The 24881-nt window shown below is 38.8% G+C and overlaps 1 protein-coding gene across 2 annotated transcripts in view; it reads right to left on the minus strand.

Annotated features, from left to right (window-relative positions):
- DLGAP1 (DLG associated protein 1) overlaps positions 1-24881 on the minus strand; it is a 400953-nt gene that overhangs the window by 375786 nt on the left and 286 nt on the right. The gene's annotated exons all lie outside the window — the stretch shown is intronic.

The following is a 24881-nucleotide window of genomic DNA, read 5'->3' on the forward strand; positions in this document are numbered from 1 at the left end:
ATGAGATGGTTTCTCACATCACAGTCCCAAAACCAGATTCCACTGAAGAAGGAGGACTCCAACTGAGATCAAAGCAGACAAAAGTTTAGGACATGTTTAATATTAAAACTGAGGGTAGGATATATATGAAGCTGGTGTACTTCTATCACCAAAGTGTGGCATCTACAGGTAACTCATAATTTTCAGAAGCTTCGTTTACATAAACAGAGATTTCTCTCTCACACTGATCTTTCTCTTATCCTTCCCTCCCTTAGTTCATTCTGCTGCCTCTGAAGCATTACTTTCTTTTATTTCTGCTCATTACAACAATTCAAGCATGTTAATCTTTCATAAAACACTTCATCACAGAGAGCTAGAAGATCAATTTTCTTATTTTAAACAATGATATGTGAGTGTATTCTCAAAAACCACAAAATGGTAATTCAGAAGGTAAAGAAAAACCTAGGAAACCACACGACATTTCAGAAAAAGTTTGATTATACAAAAAAGGACATAAATTTCACTCTTAAGAAAGCCCTTGAGACTGAGAACTAACTTTGCAAAATCATTAATGTCTCCTGCATTACAAGAAGTCTTCCTCAATTAGACTGGAAGAGGCCTCTAGGTTCACAAATATTTCTCCCTTGTTATCCACATAACCACATCATATAAGCTCTTAGATAAACTTAGCAAATTTAATCTGAAAACCAGTCTTGGACTGTTGCTCTAAAACCTGCTTTAATTGGAAGTAGCATTTTTTTTTCTGTTTTGCAGCCCATAACTATCCATGTGTGGGTCATTTGTGTACATGCCACCACTGTCCTTTGACTCAACTTTGAAACAGTTCAGCTTTGAAACAGTTGTTCCCTCCCTGGTGTTCAGTTCAGTTCCTTGCACACATATAGAGAGCCATTCTGTGACTTTCCAGGCTTAAGAGGAAGGGCCCTACAATATATTCTCTTTCTTTTACGTGTCCTTTTGTCAAATGCGAACCTGATTTTGCCAATGAGTGATCAGATTTACACAGTTATTCAGATGAAATTTAACCACTAAGACTGTGCAGGAAAGTGTAGTATTCTTTTGCCCCTTCCATGTCAAACAAAGCATTCCCACCATGTAAGCAAAACTCTGCTTCACAGCCATGAGGAAGTGGCAGGGGTCATGGAAATTCCAGCAGCACAAACAGAGAGGGCTGGAAGGGATCACAGGTCTTCAGGAGAGTGGAGATCATAGAATGGTTTGGGTTAGAAGTGACCTCCAAAGCAATCATCTAGTTCCAACCCTCCTACTATGGACAGGGATGCCTCCCACAAGACCAGGCTGCTCTAAAGCCCCGTCCAATCTGATCTTGAAGACTTCCAGGGATGGTAAACCCACAGCTTCTCCAGGGAACCTGCCCTAGTCCCTCACCAGTTTCATAGTAAGAATTTCTTCCTAATGCCTAATCAAAACCCATCCCCTTTCAGTTCGAAGCCATTCCCTGTCAGTACATGCCCTGGTAAAAAGTCCCTCTGTGAAATTTTTTCAGGCCCCCAGTACTTCCAGTACTGGAACACTACTCTGAGGTCTCACCAGAGCATTCTGTTCTCCAGGTTGAACAACCCCAGCTCTCCCAGCCTGTCCTCCTCCAGCCCTCTGATCATCTTCAATGACAAGGATAACCAAGACTAGAGGAAAGTTGCAGGGTCTGGTGATCTCTGGGAGAAGGATTTGGTAGGAATGTTGAGATTTCTCTGGCAAGAAAGAATTATCAAACACACAAAGTATAGGCTTGTGGTAAGACAAGAGGTGGCTGAAGGTTCATCTTTACAGGTGTCACTGGAGCCTACACATCTCCCTCATGCCTGTCCACTCAGGCATAAACCCTACCTTCCTCCTAGGGCATCCCCCTCCCTTCAGCAGCAGTTACTTGTCAGTCTGGTGCATCCCAGCCTCCACCCCCTGTGCCTTCTGGGCTGCTGATGTGAGAGCAGGCAGCTCTGGGACAGGTGACTTGGATGCACACGGGCACAGAGCCACGGCACTGGCCAGCCTTCAGTGCAGGCAGAGCAGCACACTCCTCCTCTGCCATCAGGCTGGCTTCCCAGGCACACACCCTGCTCCATCTGCATCTAAGGAAATCTCCCTCCTTGTATGTACTGTGTTACAAGTGGCCTTTGCCTACATTTGAACCACTATTGCCAGCCTTCGTAGTCATTCTGTACTCAGCCAGATTTCTCTCACAAACAATGAATTCCCAAATAAACAGAAATAATCGAAGTCCTCAAGCACTAGCATGCTTGCACACTGGTCTCTTGCACACTGTATAGCTAAACTTCTTCACATTTCTGCAAATCCAGTCCTCCTCTGAACTCTAGGTATCTCCAAAACATTGACTCACTCGTTAGCATACTCCTACACTTTATGCCAGGGTTGACAATGAAATACTGAACCACAACAAATCTGAAGACCCAACTTTGATTAATGCAAATTCCCCCTATCCAGTACTGCTCCTTTCGCCACAGTGGTATCTTCCTTGCCCCATAATATCTTGTCCATCTCCGTTCTTTGCTGTTCATGGTTTCTAAGTTCTCATGCAGCACTGCAAGTGCTTTATTTAAGCTCATCTTGGTATCTGCCACATTTTTGTGCATTAAACAAACCTCACTGATTTTTTTAAAGTTAGAGCTTGTTTAACAAAACCTGCTTCTGCCAAGTCCATATACAATTCCATGCAAATTTTTACTGACCTCCACATTTCTAATTTTTCTCTCCAGCAATATTTTTATTCAGGTATTTACTAACGTTAAGTCAAAGTAAAGGTCTTGCCAGTGCACATAATATTTAAGTGAAGGGGTAAACCATCAGCAACTATTTCATACCTCCCATATCACTCCAACCGGTGGACATTGACTTATGTCCTGCAGTCACTAAGTGCCTGTTATGCCTCACCTTTGCTCTCATAGTCAGCTGTTTCACCCTTACCAACAGAAGAAATAAGGTTAATGCACCTTTCAGTCTACACCTAAATACCTAAAATTAAATTGCTGTTTAATCTTCCCTTGGCATGTCTCATTCCTTGGTTTTTTCTGTTCCTTTGTCTGAAAAACTGTTTGTTAAAACATCTCCTACTATGTGTAACTAACTCCTGCTTTTAGCAGCTTCTGTTCTATCTTTTAATGGATTTCTTTTTTGATTAGCCTAGAAGGAATAGAACAGACAGACTCTCTAATTCTAAATAATTTCTGGAGAATGACCATTTCATCCAGCTAAATGAGGAAAACACCTCCTACTGTTTTGTTTTTGTTTTTTTTTCTTGGCCACTAGTTTCAGATAGCTTCTTTCACAATAAAAGAAATGGTGTTTCCCTCCCTCTTAAAAAATCCTGAGTTTAGTGATTCAGCAACTTCCCTATGTGCTTTTCCCAGTTCTTCTAAATATCCTGTTTTGAAACTGAAGACCTGAAACATAATGTTAATACCCTTTCCTTTATGTTTCTATTTAAATTGAAATGTATGAGCTTGTGAACACTCCATTCAAAGGGGTTTTTACAACTTTATTTTAAAATAAAATTATTTTTCGAGTAATGCCAACTTGCCAACTATAGAGCGAAGTCTTTAAGGCTATCACACTGATAACAGTATATGCTCCCCATTCTCCACCTCTGAATTTCTGTGAGCGAGTTTTATCTCTCCTCATAACACTGTAGAGATCTCAATCCACACTGAATTCTGTCTCTGGAGTTTCCAGGTAGGTCTCTCTTCATAACCAACTTTTATTGCTTCTCCCCAAAGATTTTGATCTAACAGCTTCTTTTACTTACGCTACTCTTTTTGCAAATCCATGACCATGACTAATTAATCATTTTAGGAGCTGCCAGTATATTTAATGAAGATACTGTATATTATTTCCATGGGCAAAAAGAAAACCTAGCCTTGCAAAAGACGACAGAGATCTAATAATGTAATCTAATGTAATATCTAGCAGAATTTGCATTATGGTTTAGACAACTAAAAGTACTGACATGAGTTATTGAATATATGAGTTATATGAACTCTAAGACTAAAAAGACATTAGATGTGCAATCCAGCATCCTTTAAGGTATTTCTTCATATTAAATAAGAAGAGCACACTTGACCTCCTAACTTCATTTATCCATGTTACATTGTTTCTCAAAATGTCTTCGTACTTTCTAACTAAATACCCAATGAAGACTTTTAAGAGATTTTATATAGTTCAGCAGTGTAAAAAATATTCATAAACTATGAATATTTTTAAGGGTACTAAATAAAATAAAATGCTAATTATTACTATTATACATGTAAAACTGGCGTATGGAAACTGGATGCAAATACATCTCTTACTTAGAATTAGCCAGAGGGAGCAAGTGGAGACCATATACCTTATAAATTATTGTATCATTCCTTCCTTCTGTACACAAGAAATTATTGGTAAAGCAACACAGCTTTAAGGTAAATAATTTATCTTTTGCTACTTGTCAAAGAATTTTTCTATGAAAATATTCACACAATATAGGGAATATCATATTACAGATCTGTAAAACAAGCAAATGAAAGGGAAAAAAGCCCTAACACAAAAGTTGTACCTTCCTCAAAGAGGGCCATTAAGTTAAAACATAAGCATAAGCTTCTTTAGTATATTGAAGTTATTCAAAAAGAGAAAATAAATAGAAGATGGTGAGCAATAAATGTAAGCAAAAGAGAGGAGTCAGGAAAAAAAAGGACCTTCTGTTACAGTAGGTTATGCTTTAGACATACTTCTTTTCATTTTTTTTTCTTTTAAGATACATTTGTAGGTAGAGATGTCAAGACAAAAAATTCCCAAAGCAAGGAAAATTGCATTCTTCTTCCCTTATATCACTTATATATTTAATAAACTCAACACTTATTTCTTAAAAAATTAATAGATATGCATAATTAAATCCTTCAGTGAAGTTACTGTGGTCTGTCACAAAATACTTAATATATAAAGAATATAAAATGTAATAGGAAATATCACACTTTAAGTAAACAGTAACCTTGGAATACTACTCTATTTCCCTCTTTAAAACAAGTATTTGCTGTCATAAAAACAAAACAAAGCAAGTCCTATATACACTGCTGCAAAGGAGCTCTCTCTACAACTGTAGCCACCAGGTGTTGATACTACAAATTGTTAAACCATATGCTTTAATAGGCACAATTTTCCACTTCTAACAATAACTAAGAATATTACCAGGAAAGTAAAATGTTAGTATAAGCATGATTTGTGAACTGACATGACGATTCACTTTTATTTTTCTAGGCCTCCTCAGAGGTCAACAACGTTGAGATCAGAACAAAGTTAACTAATTAGATCAGACCTGCACATGACTTCATCTTGTTTAGCTTCTCAGAGGACAATAATAGGTCTCCCTGAGCCCATGCTATATCCAGTCTGATCACACATACACATTTAAATCCAAGTTCCTGGGTGATTCACTAAGATCTCAGGACTTCATTACCAAACCTCAAGTAAAATTTACTAGCTGCTCATATGAGTCCTTCCAATAACATGACAGTTACAGATCAAAATAGCTATCCCCAAATCCTCCTATGAGAAACTCAGAGTACCCTGGGAGCTCAATCTGCAATATAGTTTATGAAGATTTTTTTTTGTAATACTTATTCAGAGACAGACTTTCAGAAAATCAAACTCTTGGCACAAGTTGTGATGGTGGGGGGAACTTTACATTCGCTGTCTCACCTCTGTATTTTACTGATTAGCAGGGTTTGCTTTTGCTTTAAGTAAATATTGAAGTGAATTGTTCTTCAGACAACACAAACTTCTCAGGACAATACATTTTGACACACATGTCCCTTAATGCAAGAAGTCATAAGTGGTTATTACCCAAAAGGGAGTGGAGGTTTCTGCTACAGCAGCTCTTAAAAACCTTTGGGGAGTAGTTTATGTAGCATAAACCCATACTGAGCCAAATTATGCTACACGAGGGAGGAAGCCAAACTTTGCCAACCTGCTAACAGTCTTTACAAGAGTACTATTGCTTTATGGAGAATTGCAGGCTATTGCTTTATGGAGAATTTATCCAAAAAAATGGGTCCTCAAAGGAGAAATCACCTGATATTCATTAAGCAACATAGATGTAACAGCATGCAAGGAAAACCTTAGAGGAACTTGGTTATTTTTTGGGAACCACAATGAGACAGAGATTCTGTGAGGTTTTTTGTAACGGGACACTGGCTCTTACTGAAGTGATATGGGGATGTAAATTTGGTTTTACACCTCAAAATCCTAGCATGCAAGAACATCATTGATGACCTAGTTTTATACTTATCAAAGAAGTATACAACTTTCCTTCTACCTCTTACTTGTAGGACACTTGAGAGAAAAAAATATTAATGAGATGATTGTCTTACTGGCCTCCATGGAGAGCCCATGACCACTCTGAAAGGTGTCATATATATGTGAAAATAGCTGTACAATATATTTTGTTGTGCTCAGCAAGATTTTTAGAAAGATAAAATACATTCTAAATATTAGCCTAAATAACCGAAGAAGGTAAGGTTCAGGGAGTACAGTGTGACAATAATTAATCACTTATATTGATTATGAAATAGATTGGTCTTTTTTCTGACTATAAATGCATACCTGTAGCTAAGTTTTTGGATTTGAGGGTTTTTACTCACTTAAATTTCACAGGGTAGGGATACTAAAGAGCAAAACTGGTCTTCTACAAGAAGTCACGAATATCAATCAGTCTTTGGATGCAGCACTGCAATGACATGAACATCAACTACAAATAGAGAAAATTTACAGATAATGTGCAAAATATCAAAGAAAGCATTCTTTCCCCCTCTCATGTATAGAAGGGAGATGAAAATCTTAAGTTAGCTCTGAACACCACCACAGAAACACATGGAGTTGCATGGAAACCCAATTTAGTTTTGTGATCCAACATAATCCAAAAATATCCAGAGGTCTGCAGATATTGAGACAGCATTTGTCTATCTGTATGTGGGTTTTGAAAATTTTATTTATATATATGTATGCAAATTCGCAGCATAAATTGAAGTTACAAAATTTGCATACTTCACTTTGTTCATGACAAAATTTCAGGTCATCTAATAAGGGATGAATTTAGAGGGTCACTAAAATCAGATAAAAGGCACGGAGTTTACTTATTGCATTTGCATCACAAGTGGCATACTCTTGTCCTCATTTTAAAATCATGGCTTATTTGTATACCTGTATGCAGTCTGAGCCCAAGGCTGCTTCCCCAAATGAGCTGTGTATCTGAGACAAGCTCCCATCCTGACTTTTCATCCACTAATTCACAAGATAAACTGAATTTCTCTTGTTAGTTCTGAGAAGACTTTTCAGGACTATGTCCCAGGAGTGTAAGAAACCTAAATCTTCATACTCAAAGTGAGAGAAAGGAGAGCACTTATGAGCTTCTGACCACCAAAATGCAGTAGTCCCCGTGCAGCACCCTCTGGCCACAGTGGCCCACAATAAAAGAGATGTTGTTCTACAGGGCTTTAACCCAGGTCACAGCTTCCAACACAACTCCATGTTACCAAGTCCAAAAAGTCACCGGATACAAACCACATCAGCAACACAAAAATGGTTTCCAACAAAAAGTTTTATATAAGAACAGTACTGTCAAATATTTGATAACATGCATTTGTAGGAAAAAACCACATTTTTTCCTTGATTTGATTCTGCATGCAGTAGATATAAAGCCCAAGTCATTATCCTTCTTGAAGCATTCTTGCCAAAAGGTCTACAGGAACAAGTGTGAGACATAAGCTTTTCAAATGGAAGACAAATTGGAATCCATTGCTTTTCAACATATCTCACAAGTTTCCATATATATCAGTTTTTCCTCAAGTCTTATCATTACACAGTTACTGTAATAAACCATTTTCCTACACTGGTTCCAAATGCATTTTTTTCATCTTATCATTTGCCTCAAAAGGATCTGAAAATAGGTCATCATTTCCATGCAGTTGCTTAACATGCAGGAATTTTCACCCAACATTTTTGCAAAAGTCTTTTGTAACTATATGAAGGACACAGGAGTATTAAATATTCAAAGTTTATTTTGATGTAAAATGAACAGACTTAGCTTATTTATGGTCCTTAACAAGATGTGATTATGAAAGAACAATAGTTTCAATGCCACAAAGGCACCAGCAAAATGATCACAAAGGTACTTGATTTGGGTCTGTTTGAAACCCATCTTAGGATCTGTCAAATTACATTAAATTTATATTAATTGCTGAAGCAAAAAATCCACTTATTATCAGTAAGAGAGTAGTTTAATCCTCTATAAAATCAGTTTGTAACCAAATAATACTGTTAAAATATGAGATTATTAATGTAGCACTGTAACATCAAGGAAAACAAGCAATGCTGACTTCCCTCTGTTGCAATGTGCCACACCCACAGTTAATAAAAACAGGCAGCCTGTGAGCTCTGTCAGAAACGAGATGCGGCGGTAAGACACTCAAATGACATATCAAAAAGCTGTAATTAACTGGACAAGAACTGGTTCTTCTTTGGAACAGCAATTTCAGTAGTATTAGGTACATTTAATGGGTTGTCTGCCACAGGAGAAAAAGACCCATATCCTCTCCTGCACCACCGAACACACAAATCCATGTAAAGCCTAAGGAAAAAGACTTAATTATGTCTTTTCTCTGAGGGACAGCAACACCTCCTGAATTGTCAGCTGAGCAGGAGTATTCTTCCTCAAGCTATTGCTTCTGTGATGCAGTACTAATGCAGAATAAAGGATGAGCATTAAAAATATCCTTAAGCAGTTTCCCACGCACAACATACAAGGTTCCAGAGCTTTTCAGCGGAGAACATGGGGAATATTATTTTACAGATAGCACTTGCATTATCTCAAGACACTGAAATACACAGAGTGTTTGGTGTCACCATTACAAGAGTATTTTAGTTGTGAATATGATTTGAGAAATATGGTGATACTGAAGATGAATAATATTTATATGGTGCAAAAGGGAAAGAAAAGTGGGTTTAATATTAGCAATTGAATAAACTGTATCCTCTACCAAAAGGCCTCTAAAATGTGAGCAACATACATAATTTTTGTCCAAACAATTCCTATGGAAAATAAAAGCTAAAATAATAATAAAAAAATTACATTCTGTTTGGGTGAAAACAATCTCATTACTCATCCTCTATAAAGAAGCTGATGTTAGATTACATTTGATTTCATTGCACTAAGGAGCACAAATCTGATCAAATCAAGTTAATATTGTATGTTAAAATGCTTCTGTTCAACTACTAACAACGACTAAAGGAGAATTTTAAATTCTTAAAAACTATTTCAAGTAGATTTCAAGTACATATTTGCTACACCAAAAACATAGAAAAATAATTAAATGTTAAAAAAGATACCTTAAACCGGGAAAATGAGGAAATATATGAGGAGATGAAGCTACCAGCACAACCTTAAGATAGCACTGTTTTAAGAACACTAGAGTTTTAGCAGGAATTAAAATCATTTGGCATCAGGAAACTAAAAACCGGAGGCTATATCAGCTGATGATGAATGTATTCACCATATTCAAGTCCAGTATAAATCACAGCAACCAGCGAGCAGTTTAGTTGATTCCTTATCCTTTTGGTCACTTTGTTGCAGTTTCTCCAATACAATTCCACAAAGAAAACAGCAGCATTTAGTAACACTTCTCCTCTCTCTTTTAAAGAGGGAATCCATTCATTGAACATTCTCTTGAATTACAAGTGCTTCCTGTCACAAGGCCAGTTTACTCCTAATAACGTGGAAATACGCCGTGCAGTTTTCTGCTGGAGTATCACGGAATGTGCATCTCTACATCGAACATCTCTAAAGCAAAACCTCCTCTGTTGTCAGGAATACATAATGGGATATGAGCACATCACTTGATTTCTAAGGTCACATTCACCTTCCTAAGAGTGCTTTTCCAAAGAGCTATGTCATCTTTTCCCCAAACAATCCTAATTAATTGCTTTTGCGTTAGGATCTCAATTTCTCGGCTCGCTGCCATAAGAAGTTTTTTTGATGAAAAGTCCTGGCAACTCCTGTTAACAACTCAGAATTACCCTTCCTGGCCAAGTTTCTCCTGCTCCCACATCCATCAAAGCACTTTTTAGCTCTGCCTCTGGATTCAAGTTTCCTGTGAATAATTAGCACCATCCACTGCTAAATTACAGACTCTGTAGACTGTCCTTGAAAGCAGCTCCATGTGAGTGGCAGAGAGACTCTGCACAGTCCTGAGTCATCCATGATATCCAACCAATAAGTTCCTGGTAAAACAATCTCCCCTATGAACAGGAAATCCATTTTAAAATGCCATCTCTTCAGTCCCAGCTAGTGCCACAGACAGAATGATCTTAGTTCAGATTTAATCCTTAAACTAATTTTGTTCAAATTAAAAAAAATAATCTGAGTTACAAATGAACTGAAAATGCCTGAGTTGTTCAGAGTTGTTAAACTTTTTTAGAAGGGCAGCTGAGGTACATCAGATCAAATCAGTTTTAAAAAAAAGTTTTGTTGAATTTAAATTCTTAAAAATATCTCACTGAAAAGTTACCGCTCCCAATTTTAAAAATAGGGCAACGGGGTTATTCTGGCTTGAAAGCAATAAAACTCACCAAAAAGTGGCCTTAAAAATCTGCTGTTTCATCTCGTCCAACAGGAGTACATCACAAGTTGAAATAAATCTCCTCTTCGTACCCCAGCCCCATAAAATATCCTCCGCCTGCAACAGTCACCAAACACACCTGAATCTGCAGGTGAGCAGGAGACTTTGTCATTGCTTATTGCTGTTCAGTTGGGCACAACTGCATGCATGCTAACAATGAGATTAGAATGTACTGTTTCTAGTGCCTTTTGTCCTCCATCCATGCTTTATGGAAAGCTTGAGAGAGGTAGCATTTGCCATAAAGCAGAAAAAAGGCAGCACGAAGCATGGTGCACCCAGAACGAACATGAGTCAAGATGAGGAGACAAAGCAGTCAGGCTAGGGGAGACAGATGAGACAGGGGCAGGGAGATATGCAGTCACTGAAGTGTATTTCATTCCAGAACTTGGAGTGGAGCCCAGGAAACCAAAGTCTCAAACCCTCCTCTGCTGTCAGCTAGTATTTACAAAAGCTAATTGCAAAGCTCTTCTCACAGATTTGCAGCTGGACACAGAAAGGGCAACAGTCCTCTACAGTAACTCATTCCTGCACTATTCCAAGAGTCAGACCCCACTGCATTATAGTTCTTAGCTTCTTCAACTCTTGCATCCCTACATGATACTATTAAAAGAAAAAGAAACAAAAGAAAGTAGTTCTGTTTAAGTTAAAAAACCACATTATTTAATATCACAAAAGTGTTGCAAGATTACAAATGTTGGAAACAAACTTAATTCAGTGCAGAATGAATGAAATATTCAAATACTGCAATTGTTCCTATATACACTACAGCATGCACACACACAACTAGAGAAGGTATCCGTTCATTTGCAACCCTGGGTAGTTAACACATGGCCCATATAAATATGTATGCCAGCATCAATTAGGTTTCCTTTCTTCAGCTGTGAAAGAAAGCTTCATTCTTGCTCTGTGACACATGCTTTCAGTCAAATGTAAAGGTTGCAGTACAAAGAAAATGGTCTTCGGATCTAGCCTGAATGTAAAACAAGGCAAGGAGGAAAAAAAAGGCAAGTTCATTCAAATGTGCATCCAGACAGCCCCTGTCTTCTGCTCCAGCACTCTGCAATGCAATTTGTAGCATCACATCCAGTCCTTTTTTCCCTCATTCCCTCTTAATATGCCTCCCATACCAGGATGCCCACAGTCAGCAATGAGTGCCAGAGCTGCTTTAAAAGGTGAAGACCGTGAGGTTCACTGGAGGCATCGCAAGCTCTCAACCCTCAGAGCTACACCGAATGCCACTGTCACCCTTAGGGAGACACATGACATTAACTCAGGGATTCTGAGTATTAATTGCATGCATCTCCACAAAACTTTTCCCTGTAGGGAAATATTTTGAACTTCCAGAATTCCAAGGATTTTCCACCAGCAACTTTTTCGAAGTTGCTGTTATTTCCTGATTTGGATTTATTCACAGTTAGTAATCAGGATTTTCCTCACACATTACATTTCCTGAATAGTAAAGTTTCTCTCTGCAGGCTCAGTCTAGCGAATGTCAAAGCGTAGAACCCTGATGAAATGTTAAACAAAGCAAGAGATGGGCACTGACCCACAAAGCAGACGTGCAGCATCATTTAACAGGCTTACGGACAAAATGTATTTCTGAAATATTTCAATGAGCATCTGCATAAAGCTGACTGTTGATGGGAACTAAAGCTGACAAAGGCATAACAACATAAAAATGCATCTGTGATCTTACCCTGTACATACTTGAAGTGACAGCCCATCAGGGTGTAATTATCATATATTACTAATGGAATATTAATCAAACATTCATTACTCTAATTAGAAAAACTTGTCTTGAAAAGCAGCCTGACTTTTCACCTCTGAAACTGTAATTGACACACAAATGAATTTGACAGTCTTGACGACTTTGTCTCCTTAGTGGGAGAAACAATGTCTTTATCTTCCAACATTTAGCTTAACTGCCAGTTTGCATCCTCTGTAGGTAAAATTCAAGTCAGCTTAGATGATCTCATGCACTACTTTAACCTCTGTTAAGTACTACACATACATCTAACATGAGACAGAGATAAAACCTAGGCTATGTGCAGGTTTACGGAGTGGGGATTAAGTTTCTCTTTGAAAGAAACCTGGAATATCTGTCTACAATGTAGAAAGCCAAGCCTGAAGTAGGATTTCAATTATCCATGCATATTCACACTTTTGAACCTGTAAAGCTTTTTTGTCCCTTCAAAAGTGTCATTTTTGTGCACATACAATGTCTAAACCCCCACAAATACTAACCACATACAAAGGACACCAAGTAGCAGTATAAAGTCTGCCTTTCAAATGATTCACGTGGAAAAGCAAAGCATTTACAAGATAACATTCTGAAGTGCCAATATCCCAGCAGGTCTCAAAGTTTAAAAAAAAAAAAAAAAAAGAGATGTGATCTTTGTGCTCATGTATTGACACAATCCAATGCCTGCTTAAGGGAATGATAGACATTACATTCACAGTGGACCACAGACTTCAATAAGGAGCAGATCAGGCTTCTATGGATTATTCTAGCTATATTCAATCATGAGATGCTTTTAACAATAGAAACTATATGTGTATACCTTAGAGGCTCCACCAGGCTATGCTGGATTATGGACAGGGTTCTCTTTATACACTTCGCTGAAGATCTTGAAATTTGTTTAAGTCTGTTTTTTATTTCAAAGTGTGTTCTGATTTTGCCCAATTTATGATCATAGAATATCTCAAGTTGGAAGGGACCAACAAAGATCATCAAGACCAACTCCCTGCAGGACTACCTAAAATTAACTAAGAGCTTTGTCCAAAAGATCCTTGAACTCTGACAGGCACAAAAGATACCACTCTGCCAGAAAAAAGCTTGCGATACTGTATGACCTTACAGGATAGTCAAAAAGGTTATTATAAATTGAAATTCAGACTGTTGACAAAATACAATGGAGAATTAATTATAATTTAGAACTATAAGCATATTTTAATCTGGCTTGACTTCATCTACTAGGTAATTATTTAGGGGATATGCAGCATGTTACAATTTGTTTAGGACTGTAACATTTTTTTCAATCTTTCTGTTCCAAATTACTGTGCTATTTTCACTTGTATTACCAGACATGGTCTGAAAGTAGGAAAAGTCTATTATATCTGAAACAGGAAATGCATTTGGAACTGATGTTATAAATAAAAGTTTAAAAATTTTCAAATCTAAAAGCATAATTTTAAATTGTTTAATCTTTGTCCTCGGTTACATATCTTCATTATGTTATAGAATTAATTCAAATTACATGTTCACTTGCAAAAAAGTTGGCAAGGAAAACTGAAATTATCTGTACTTCATACTTCAGTATGATGTGATTTTCTGTTACGTAAAACAATTATCCTATGTAATCATTTCTCCTTGCTAAACTCCAGACTCATTACTACCAAATAAATAATGACAATGTTGTTACTGCAACAGGGATGGCAATATTGTATTGGTCACTGAGGGGGAGACAGAGAACATATCTCATGTATTACTGTGTCCTGACCTCCGCAAACAATCTGCCAGTTGTGATATGCATTAAGACATTTCATACACACATTCTGCTCTTGCTTTACTCATGGACTATTCTGAGACTTCATATTCTATGTGCTAAACCTTAAGGTCCTAAAATTCAAATTCATTCCTCAGTCGGCTAAGGAAACTATTTGTAATTGAAGATCTTGAGGTTTTTGTTTGTTTTGGGGTGGTTTTTTGTCTGTCTTTTCTTCCCTCCTATATATTCCACTAATCCAGATAATTAGCTTCTACCCCTCTCTTCCTCAAAAATACCCCAAAACCCAAACAGTCCAGGGTGAGGCAGATTTTAAAAATCTTCAAATAGTAGATGCTGAAAAAAAGAAATTGTGCAACAAAAACAGGTTTTCATTTGGCTTTATGTTACTCATATTTCCACCTACTTGAAGCTAGCATTAAGTCAAATTCATTCCTGCTTTCATCTCACTGACCTCCCTGTAAGCACACCAGTCACAAACTCAGTTTTCTGCATTCTGCATCTACTGAAATAAACTCCACTGCAAATACATTTCTGTTTTCTACTGATGCTATCCAGTTGGTGCATACAGAGGAACAAGATCTGGTCTATTTAGCTAAAATACACAATTTTGAGGGTTTTTTCCCAATGTTTTTGTTAAGTATATATTTCGTTTAATTTTGCCTTTATTTATCAGCACAAGCAGAATTAGTTAAAAGCAGCTGTTAGATAAAGCATGACTAATTTCATCGTACTTTCAAAAAGTATTTGACCTAGCAATAAACACAAAAAAAATTAATCCTACTTCTTAAAATATGTTCATGCAAGCTCTAAGAAAATGCTTAACAAAATAACCATTAATACTACATTTGCCACACCTAATTTTCCAGCACACACACAAACTTAGCTCCAAAGAGACTCCACTGAATTAATTTACTTACTTGAGGTGGTATATTGTAATGATAATAATGGAATCAATTAAAAAAGGACTACATGATTAGGCTCCATAAAATTGTGGGCAACAATCCATGACTAAGCTGCAAATTCAAAGGGGGAAGAAAAAAAATTTTTTTTTCATTATTTATCTATTTTAAACAGAGAAGATGTGCAGCACACATACTGATCAATATATTTAAACATTTTGTTTCTAATACTGTGGCTTAACTTTTTCCAACACAAAACACACAGCAGGCAGCTTAGTTTAATTTTATATATATATATATATATATATATATAACAGGTGAACAAACTGGAAAGTGGCTGAGTATTTGGGTTACACACAGGTTTAGTATCAGATGTTGGGAGGACCCTGCTTGGCTCCAGCATGATTTCTCACTGAAATTCAGCTGGATCAAGAGCGGTTCTTGTCTTCCTGACTGCTGAATTAAACATTTTCTGATGATTATTTAAATAGTTTGTGCTGAAAAATTTACTTTTTTTCACCTCCCAAAATACATATAAAAAAAATAAATACAATTTTTTCAAGAATCTCAGTATCACACAAAGCATGCATTCAGCTTTGAAGTAATAAATTACTACATGAATGTAAAGCAATTTGTTTTACTAAAATAGAATGAATCATATCCATGACACCAAATTGTAGTAATAAATTACTGAGCTCTGCAAGTGGTGGGAAAAGCATTATCATATTAGATTTTGCAATTCAGATCCATTATAGGCGTCTCGTATTTATTTATTCAGCCATATAACAGGGTGTACTAAATAATTTGCTACATACATTCTGTAAAAGGCACATGTCTGCCTGCATCAATACTATTTCCTTTACCAAGAGTATGGGGCTTTTATTATTATCAAAAATATGAGTGTAGTGTAACTGTGCCATTGGTGTCCCCAGAATTCTGGCCAGTCACCATGACTGTGCAGAAAAACTGTCTGATAATGCACCCACAGAGTGACTATTCCCGAGACTTGTGACAGCTGGGTCTGCCCTGTGTGCAGTCAAGTGAGCACCACCATAGCTCTGACTGACCTGGGCTTTGTGCAGTTTGCTACTGACTTAAGACACCAGGTCTACAAATCCATGTTTTCCAGGCCACCTGATGACAACAGCTGAAGTGGCCTCTTCAGCCCTGAGATGCGAGTGAGGAGTGCACTTACTGCCTTCAACACCTTCCAGAAAGGAGTTCACCTTTCCTCCTTGAAGTTCTCATTGCTTCCACCAGAAAGGCAACAAAAACTCTTTAAAGTGTCCCATGTGCCTGAACAGCTAATCTCAGCTTCTCTACAGCCTTCCCTACAAAACCAAGGAGGAGGGAGAGATCAGCAAGGGAGTTTAAAGGGAACTCACTCACTTTCGTTCTCCCCGTGATTGAGGAAAAAAAAATCCCCATCAAAAAATCAATCCTGACTTAAACCTAAATTCAAAGCATATGTGAGGCTGAAGAGGTACTCCACATTTACCAAGCATATTGCTAATGTGGGTGGTAGCTGCCATGAGCTGGATATGGAAGGAAAGATGAGTTCAGAGCAGTTTATGGTTAGACTAAATGTTAAGGCAAAATCATCAGGTGAAACCGAAATAATTTATACTCTACGGTAACACAAGGCTCTCATGTACAGAATCAACACAATGCTCATATTTTAATACAAATCAGTAAAAAAAAAAAAACCAAAACCAAATTGCTCAAAACCAGGACACTGCTTCACTCAGCATTTGTTCAAACCCATGGATAAATCAGCTGCAAGGACTCTGTATGCTAATGAAGCCAGAAAGGCTAAACTAGATCTGGCAAACTCGTCAATTAATGGATTAGTTATACCACAAATAATCAATGATTCTAGTTTTGTATACAAACAAACAAACAAACCAGAATAATAGTTGAAACATGAAAAAAAATCACATACAATTTATTCATCAGTATTTCTTAATTTGCAATAAAATAAAATAGTCATGTTTTCTGCAGTAGCCTCAGGTTAAAGTATTTTTTCTTTCATCAGGGAAACAGAGAACCCTGGGAACTGTGCACAGACCACTGGCAGCATTTGTTCTGAATTATGTTGCATTTTAAATATGAAAATAAACTTTAGCATGACACCATTACAGAACAGTAGTATTAAAGCTTTTAAACAAATAAAATTTACATGTGTAGGCTTTCCTATGTATTAGTTTCTCTATTCTTAGAGAGACTGTAAGTCCTTGGGAAAATCGACCAGTTATTTTTGGTCCTACGGTAGCTCAAAGCAAACAACAGACAAACAGTAAAATCAAGTTAAGAGTTTCTATAAATGTGCAAAGTATGCCAGAAAAAAAGATTATTAAAAATTTTTCTTCTCATTGTATGCAAAATTTCGTTTTAGTTCCAAAAGAAACTGAAATGAGCACTGAGATAAACCTTCATCTTTCTCTCACCATGCTTTGTCACAGTGTGTTGTCACAGAGGGACCATATATTTAGAATAAAGAAACACAATCAATGCATTTCTCCCAGGTCGTGTAGAAATGCTGTGATCCTTGAGTAATCTCTTCACAAATATTTCTGTCTTCAGAAGGGCTCTACAAGTGTAACACACACAAGTGTTGCTACTGCATTTCAGCATTTTTTCACATAAAAAACCTCCTCCAATATGGCCCTGACCAACTGGTGCTCAACGTTTAACATCTCACAGAGGGCAGGCAGCCTGCTCCTGCAGTTCATGCTCAAAATGCCAGACAGCATAAAAAGCCAAAGATCAGGTCAAGAACTTTAGTATACTCTCATATTTTGCCCTGATTCTGTCAAAAACATCCTCTGGAAAGTAATTCAACAGAACACATTAATTATTTTGCAGCACACTTCACTGATTTTAGAAGTTCCTCACGTACTACCTGCTTTGTAAATGACCAAAGTATTTGAATACTGCAGAACGTCCTTGTATTTAGTTTTTGTTCATATATAATTCTGCTGTATAACTCTCCCTGCAGAACACAGCATGAAGATTCCCAGTAGGGATATTTGTGTCATGGTAAAGAGATGTAGAACACCATACAAATAATTATGGAAGTCAGCCCACACACCATCACAGTATGATAAGGAACACCACACAGATTTGCAGGAGAAACTCCAACTAACATTTCTACCCAAGGTGAAGTGAATGCTCCTCAACCACCATGGCACTGCAACTCTGTAAAGGACATTACACAGATATTGACACAGAATGTCATATTTGAAGTATATGTCATGGACCAAAAAAACCCAAAAACCCCCAAAACAAAACAAGGGGGAAGATGCAAACATAATTTTTACACAGATAAGTTCCTAGTATTTCAAAAATTAAACACTTTTTCTTTCTGAGCTAACAGGACAGCCAGTTGGTTCCAATATTGTTCAGTAGCCTCTCTTCATGCAATATCAACAGCTTGTTTCTTTTGTTTATTTTGTTGTTGTTGTTGATAAGAAAAGAAACCTGCATTGGTTCTTTTTCCAAGGAAGAGCAAGTTCCAATTGTGTGAGGAAAAGGTTTCATCTCCTGTTTATAATTCCACGTGAGTTTATTTTATCATGTAGATATCCATGCCAAAACTTTTAAGAAATCCATCTTTTTTCACTAAAATTTACAGTGCTTCCTAAACAGATGTTACATCTGCTCTTCTAGAGTATTTAATTTCATTCAATGATATACATATGATACTTTTCAAAGTATCACTAATCTAGTAATCACTAGCCCTACTTTGCTGCTCTTATTAAAGGACAGGTGCCATCTAGATATTTCGGATATTTTCCTCAGAAAATAATTTTAATCATCTTCTCAAATATTACATTTTTTGGTTGTACAGTTCTTCCATGAATAGAATTGCAGAAATACTATTCATTTTTTAATCGAAATTGTTTTGACAATGTTTGCAATACTTAATTTATACAAAATAACAATAAATTTCCTAATTCTACCTCTTTCATTCCTTCCTTGGTGATTTTTTTCTCTTTTAAATCTACTTTGCCATCCCATTGTCACTAAAAATCTCCGTGGGGATATTCATCAATATTACATACAAAATTGCATATAAATTTGGCACTAAGCACTTGTCTGCAAGTAAAGATCTGTTGGAAGGAACAGCGAGGTGAGTCACAGAACCACAGAACAGTTTGGGCTGGAAGGGACCATAAAGGTCACTAATTCCAGTCCTCATCCTGGAAACGCACACTTTCCAGCAGATCGGGTTGCTCAGATCCAGTCCTATTGTATATTCATAGAAAATGGGATCTGATAACAGAATTAAGTGATGTTCTAAAATACTGTCACATACATTAAAAAAAAAAAAAAAAAAAAAAGAGAGAGAGAGAGAGAGAGAGAGAGAAGCAAAACCCTACAACATCATAGAGGTAAACCAGATGCAACAAGAGTTGACATTTTTTAAGAACCAAACCATGCCCAACCATTAGACAGCCAGGAGACACAGACTGATGAGAAGAAAGTATCTCTGAAGCCCTTGTGAAACCCCTGCACCAATGCAGTTCCAGCACCACAGAACCAGAAGCTGCATGCCTCTATGAACCATGAAATGAACATCACCCTATGTGAATGGCATGCTGCAGGGACTCCAAAATTCTTCCCGCTGCAGGATGGAAAGAAGATAAGGATTCTCACATACTTTGGACATTTGAGAGACACCTTGCATTCATGGAGTAACTGCACACTGTCTGTTGACCAGCTATACATGAAAAGATACTCTCGAGACCACTACCACAAAGCAGACACCTCGATTTCATGTCCGCCTTTTTTTCATTTTTTTCTTCCTTTCTCTGTTTTTTTTTTTTCCCTGATGACAAGGCGAAAGAAACACACAGAGCAGTAGTGAGATAGTAATTCTCAGTGTTGACTTTTAATGCTGGATGCACACTGCTAAAACTGAAGTCACAATGACAAAGGTAGGTGAGACTGCTAGTCACTGCCTCTTATTGTTATTGACCTCCAGTCAGATACATCATCCTGTTCTACCTGCAAAACTGAACAGACACACAAGCACAGAATTAGCAACTGAAGTTCACACTCGGGAAGCTGGCTGAAAAAAACCACTCCCTTTATTTGAAAAAGTTACTCAGCTACCATACCATCAGCACATTCCTTGAAATACCTTCAGAGAGGATGTACATCCAGAACAATTAATAGACTTTCAATCACAATTGATGGACACAATTTTTGGGGATCCTCATTCTCTTATGTCCCTTTTCCACAACAGAATAAAAATTTCAAGAAATCCTTGACTTGGTCCAGCAGAGTCACCACATCAGGATATTAAGATGCTGAAACCTGTAAGATGTTTTAAGTCAACTCAAGCTGCTGCAACCTACATTCAACATTAACCCACAAAGCTTAACAAAGCACCTTCTATGTATAAGACACCATCTGTAACTACTGAGATCTTTGGTTATGAGCTGATGAGACACGCTTTTGTCACCTGAACCATGGCAACTGAGGTTCAAAGCCTGGATCCAGGCATCTAGAAGTGTATATTTCCTTCACACAGACAGAAGTTCATTTCTCAAATCCCTAGTTTCCTTAGCATAAGAAATCAGAAGATGAAGAGTCTCCTTAGTTAGCTAAAGGTGATGCTAAATTTTCAAAAATAGGGAAACAACTGGAATGAGTGACATTCATTGAAATGCCAATACAAGGAGGGGCAGGGCATCAGGCAGCAAGAGATCAGGAAGTGCTCTCATAGACAAAAGCTAAATAAAAAACTACATACGTAACTATTTAAAAATGGCTTTCAACTAGCCAGAAGACACTGGAGAGATGCATAAAGTCAAATTTACTTGGAAAGCCAGATTATGAAAGTACTCGCTGCTATCATTATGGTTTCTTGAGTAGATTTCAAATGACACAGGCAATTCTTTAAGAAACACAGAGAAACAGAAAAGTAAGAATACACTGTGTGATTTCAAAGCACTGCACAGTGTTTCTACATACAATCTGCCAACTAGACAAGTTGAGAAGGCCAAAGTCAGCATCTGTCTTCCAATTAGAGAGCCCCAAATGACATATTGCTCAGTGACAAATGATGACTGCTGTCTTATATTAAGATGGTTGCTTTAGCAGATGTTTTCAAATTATCCCAAGATATGTCACAGGGAAAGGCAAAAGAGCTGGAAATATGCCCAGAGAGACCTGGTGCACCAGTAGCCTAAGAGAGCCATTTAAAAAGCCATTTGGTATCCTCTCGTGAGAGTGTAGCTACAAGAACTGAGTACAGAAAAGAGAATGGAAATAGAAAACATGTTACATTCCTCAGTGAAAATTTTAAGTATCTGACTACAGGATCATCTAGAATAAAATGTGTTCACTTCATCTCAACTTTGAAAGAGACAGTTTAGGTAGACAGTTCTTCAAAGAAGAGAAAGGGAAAAAACTCCCAGTGATTTGCCCAGAAAGAGTTGTTCCATATTGCTGTTCTGGCTCAAATACGGCTTTCTATGCTGGGCATCTCTAAACAGTAACCCCAGTATCACATCTCACATGCTGACTGAAAAAAAATTAAATTCAGCCCTGCTCCCAGGTGAGAGGAAATAGATTGCTTTTACTGCTATGAAACATCTAAAACTTCAAAAACAGCACAGAACAAATAATCGAGAAAAAGGAGATGAACACACTTTCATCTGAAGAGGGCTAATGAGTAAGATTCTGTCAGCTATTACACAGAGTTAGAGACAAGACAGGTCTTCAAAACAAAAATCTTATGGGGAAAACAAGCTATTTCCCAAAAAATCCCACAGTAAAATCATACAGATATAGAAGTGCTTAAATACAATGCAAGCAGAAGGGAGGATTAGGGCAGGCAGAAACACAGAAGCTGTGCTCATCCAGCGTAGCACTGTTCTCACTCTGGAAACATGAGGCAACAGTAAAAGCATACGCCAGGAGGCAAAATAACCACAGAGAGGAAGGTGCCAATGAATGCTGCTACAAGTTAAGGAATGGGTAGGCGTCTGGTCTTGACCTATGATGAGGGAGAAAATCCTTTCTCTCTCTCAATCTCTCTCGTTACCATGGAGATCCACTTTTCAGTTTCCTTTGGATGAGCTTTATGCACAAGTGCAAAATTTGACATAAGAGGAGAACAATTATTAATTATGTGCCCCTGACAAAAATAGCTTTCTTAAATCTTCAGAGATAATACAACAGAGGCAGTAAAAATTAAGTTTGGTTACAGAGATTAAGGGCTGGATAAACTATCTCACTTTAAAGTACCTTCAAATCTCATCCACTTAAAATGGCAATGCCAGTCTCAGGGCGCTGCATCTATCTCTTACAATTTGGGTGAAAAATTTAGTTACTGTATGGTATGAGATCAGGGTGAAAATGACAATGAAAAACTTTCATGGATTCTTCCTCCCATACTACTCTTCCTTGCTGTGGGATTACCTTCATTTATTACACTATCTAATTAATTATTCACGCAGTTCTTTTTGTATTTCCAGGTGGAAACATCACTAGCCAGAGCTGTACTGAGATGCACCACCTTTACAGAAAGAACATTGCAAGGCTGAACACAAACAGATTACATTGATATGCTTCCAAGAGTTAATTCCACATGAGACAGATAGAATGAGCCATGAATTAAACTAGATAGAGTTCTGGTGAAGTAAAAGAAAACTTTAAATCAGAAGGATATATATACACACATATATATATATAAAATAAAACACTACAGCACCCTTTATAGTACTTGATAAGCTCTCTAATAAACAGTATATTTTGCTCCCATATGTTTTAATTCTTTCATACTAATTTACATAGTTATCTAATTTATATAGTTATCTGAAATATGCAGTATCAAACAGACAAGTTAGCTGTAACAGAGAAAGCAAGGAACTGTGTTGTTGCCATTAACTATTCTTAGTTTTCATGTAATCATTACTATCAGCAGTGATTTGATCTTCAAAGAGTAATTTACTATTTACCTTTCAATATGCACTCTTTAGACTTCTGGATCTCTTGGATCAGTGAACAATGCTTAGACTCACAATGTCTTTTAAGGGAGGGGAAATACCTTAAGCATCTACACTGGACCCACACAGGAGTAGAAATTAGTGTTGCCTTTTTAAAGGTGCATTAACACTGAAATACAATCCAATACAACAAGCTGAGCATACACCGTGCCTGCAGGCACACGTACCTTTCACTACTGTAAGTAGGCTAGAAGTTAAACAACTACTTTTTTTTTTTCTTAATAACCAACTTCGTATGCTGTCCATTACAGTTCTCACTGATTTTGCTTCTCTTACTATTCTGGTTGGTTTTTTGGGGTTGTTTTTATTTTTTTTTTTTTTTTTTTTTTTTTTTTTTTTTTTTTTTTTTTTAATGGGGAGATGTTTGGCTTTCTGTCTTTAACAGCATATTTAGGTACTACTGACAGGTACAGAAAACAACAAGAATGAGATGTGATTAACCAAAAATCAATCACGTGTGAAACCAAAGCGCCTAAATATTATTACATATTTTTTTTTCTCCGAGCTCAGATAAAACTATCACCTTCCTTCAGAAACAAGCTCGCTGCAGCCGTTTCCTTGTCGGCACCCTGAGCCGGGTTTAGCAACAAGAAAGAGGAGAAGGAAGAAAAAAAAAAAAAAAAAAAAAAAAGAGCCGTAATTACATAACGGACCTCGCTAAATGCCTCTCCTCCCGGCGGAGGAGGAACCGGGGACGGCGGCAGCCGGGGCACTCCGCTCCGGCACCCGCAGGGCGGCGAGCGGCGGTGCCGGTCCCGCTGCCCGGGAGGCGATGGGCTCCGGCACGGCGGAGGAAGGCCTGCCCTTCCCGGGAGGCGCTTTAACCTCCGCGCCGGGGGCTGCCCGGGCGGTCCCCGGAGCTCTTCGCCGCTCAACACCCACACCTGAGCCTCACAGGAGCCGGGCCCAGGTGCCCCCGCCCGGGTCGAGCTGCCCGGCCCGACCGCCCCCGCCCCGCGGAGGGGGAGCTTCGCTGCCCGAGCGGCCCGGGAGGGCAGGCTCCGCAAAACCGCCTCCCTCCTGTCCCCTGCCGGCTGGAAGCGCACCCGCGCCTCTGGGGATAGAGCCTGGATCGGGGTCCGTGCGAGTCTGGCGGGACGCGGTCCCCTCGGCGGGGCTGCGCCGGACCTCTCGGGTCCATGGGATCCCCGCACCACGCGGGCTTCGCCGAGGGGCCAGGCAAATATCCACGCCGCTGTCCTTGTCCTGCCGGGGACGGACGCGGGACAAACTCGGCCCGAGCAAGTGCCGACAACTGCTCACGGGGCGGGCGCGGGCTGGGGCCGGCGGGCAGCCCCCGGAGCGGCCGGTGTCCCCCGCCGCTCGCCCGCAGGCTGCCCGGGGCGGGGGCGCTGCCCGGGCACGGCAGGACGGCAACCCACGGCGGCTGGCAGAGCCCCCGCGGATGGGGGCACAGAGCCCCGCGACGCAAGGCCAGCTAGGAATTACTCGTTTGAATGATGCAGCAAACGGGGAGGGGGGACACGACGCGGGGACGACGACGAGTCCTCCCGCTGCCACTCTCCAGCCCCGATTAATAAATAATGCCCAGGTTCCCTGCCAGGGGAAGCGCTCTGGTCTTCCGCGCCGACAGCAATTAATAGCAGCCTCCTCCCGCGAAAGCCCGGCCAAGCGCTCCCGCACGCTCGCACCCGCGGTGCCAAGTGCGAGCAGCACAATAGCGGGGAGCCTCTCTACCTCGCAGCCCGGGGGAAGGGAGAGGAGGGACGGCTGGAGGAGCCGAACCTCTCGCGGCAAAACCCGATCACCCGAGCC

The sequence above is a fragment of the Prinia subflava genome, chromosome 1, assembly GCF_021018805.1.
Source record: "Prinia subflava isolate CZ2003 ecotype Zambia chromosome 1, Cam_Psub_1.2, whole genome shotgun sequence".
Taxonomy (NCBI): Eukaryota; Metazoa; Chordata; class Aves; order Passeriformes; family Cisticolidae; genus Prinia; species Prinia subflava.